The sequence below is a fragment of the Poromitra crassiceps genome (genome assembly GCF_964638095.1).
Source record: "Poromitra crassiceps genome assembly, contig: HAP1_SCAFFOLD_213, whole genome shotgun sequence".
NCBI lineage: Eukaryota > Metazoa > Chordata > Actinopteri > Beryciformes > Melamphaidae > Poromitra > Poromitra crassiceps.
The window spans coordinates 343340-345991 of record NW_028152175.1 but is presented as its reverse complement, the minus strand read 5'-3'; positions in this window follow the sequence as shown (position 1 = coordinate 345991).

The window sequence follows — 2652 nt, the reverse complement described above, 5'->3', positions numbered from 1 at the left end:
TTCAGGTTTAACCACCAATATTTTATCCTTTCCTCAATTTCAAGCCCTGCAGGGCAGACCAATGATGAGCCCTGCAGGGCTTGAAATTAACTTTTTTGACCACCTGCCAATATGGCAGAAAAAAAGTTACCAGCCAATTAGAATTACCACTAGCCAAAATGTTTTTCTTGAAATAAACTAAAATATGAGTGGGTTAATTTAAGCATAAGTATCAGTAAGTGGCCCGGGATTCTCAAAGCCTGTGTTGAGGATCACACGAACAAAAATGCAGTCTTGAAGCTAAATAAATCCAAAACCAACCAATCATGGGTGTGTCAGCATCGGGCACATCGTGCGATGCGTACAATCAACGCCTATCCTATTGACAATGGATGTAACAAAGGCCCCAATCTGGCCTGACGGGGTTCTCTGCCGCTTCTGTGAATATTGACATCACAATGGAGGTGGGAATGGTGGGAGCGACGGAGGTCTTAGTCACGATTTTGGGGGTAGGCGACGTTAGCAAATCGTGACATCATCAGTGACATCATTAGTGATTTGTGACCCAAATCGTGACATCATCAGTGATGTCATAAATCCCACAAAATGTTGCCCCCATGTCACATCGTCTCGAGTCTCCAACCTAGAAATCATTATCATCTTCATCATAAATAACAGCGTGTGTTGTTAGTCATGATTTTGCGACCGGGTGGTGCGACACAAGACACGATGCTAATCATTAGTGATGTCATAAATCCCACATGTTGCGCACTTGCCCCCTCTTCTCCACCCTAGAAATTTGAGTGTGCACGCTACACTGACAGTGATTTTCTATGCAAATCGTGACATTGATGTCATAAATCCCACATGTTGCGCTCATGAGTCCACCTTAGAAATCGAGCGTGCATATAAATTGCAAGTGCGGGAGGTGTTAGTCACGATTTTGTTTGGTTTGGTTTATTTCGGATCAAGAATACATAAAAGCATTACCAATTTACATTAATACAGTAGTAAAAAAAAAAGTACACAATATGTAAATCGAAGAGTAAAATGATCCAAGGATAGCCCAGTAAAGCAGCTTAAAGTTACAAACTAGAAGCCTGCTTATTTCCACTGGGGTCCTTCAAATATCAAAACCTTAGTATTACACAATTGTACTTTATAAAAGAAAAAAAGAACTGTGACACATAAAATATATGATATATACAAATGGGATTGTGGGTGGGAGGGAGGTGTTAATCACGATTGTGCGTCCTGGTGGCTCACCTGGTGGCCCACGTACGACAGCCTCGGTCCTTCATGCGGCGGACGCGGGTTCGAATGCGACCCGAGGTCCTTGGCCGCATGTCACCCCTTGTCTCTCTCCCCCCCTTTGCTGTCTGCTACTGTCCTGCTATCTATCTATCTATCTATCTGTCTGTCTGTCTGTCTGTCTGTGTGTCTGTCTGTCTGTCTGTCTGTCTGTACACATCATTGTAATGTCATCGGTGAGTGATGTCATCAGTGATGCAAAGTTGTGCAAAGTACTAGAAGCAAGAGGCGATGTGGGAGGGGGAAGGCTGACTGACCAAAATCATCTCATGACGTTCCCTCCCTCCCTCCCCATTCCGCTTAAGCACTCGATGATGATGCCATCACTGATGACATCATCATCGAGTGCTTTAGGGCAGGGGTTCCCAACCTTTTTTGTGCCAAGGACCGGTAGATAAATGGAAATAAAAGTCGCGGACCGGTTGTCAATTTTAATGGTTTTAGTTACATGTATATTTACTCACCAGGTGGCGACAAAGGGTAAATAACAGCCTTTTGTGTTGTACTGTATGTAGCCTATACAGTATTTATGTTTTTGTTTTAACTACAAACATAAATAAATGTCAACTTGAAACTATGTTTCAACTACCACACACAGCCTATAATATTATAGCCTATGTTTATTAAAAAAAATAAAAAAAAAAAAATTGGACCGGCTCGTGGCCTGGTACAAAATGCGTTGCGGGCCCGGTACCGGTCCGCGGCCCGGTGGTTGGGGACCACTGCGCTAAAGCACTCGATGATGATGTCATCAGTGATGGCATTGGTGATATTATGCAAGTACACTCTCCCCATTCACCCCCCCCCATGGGTACATTGTTTTTGTCTCACTGATGACATCACAATGACATCAAAATGATGTTTCACTGTTGACATCACTGATGATGTCATAGACATTGTGACATCTTCAGTGGGACAAAAACGATGTAACCATGGGACTACTTGTATGTCACCAATGTCATCACTGATGACATCATCATCATCGAGTGCTTTAGGGGAATGGGGAGAAAGGGAGAGAAGGAACGTCATATTTGTTTTTGGTCAATAATGATTTCACTGATGACATCACTGATGATGTCATAGACATTGTGAGATCATCAGTGGGTCAAAAACAATGTACCCATTGGGGGGGGGGGGGTGAGTGGGGAGACTGTACTTGCATGTCACCAATGCCATCACTGATGACATCAGTGATGACATCATCATCGAGTGCTTTAGGGGAATGGGGAGAAAGGGAGGGAGGGAACGGGCACAGGTATTATTGTATTTGGTAATGTGGGCTCTCTTTGTTCTCTGTTCTCTGTTTCAATTTTTGTCCCACTGATGATGTCATCAGTACGGCTTTTATTTTGAAGGTAAAAA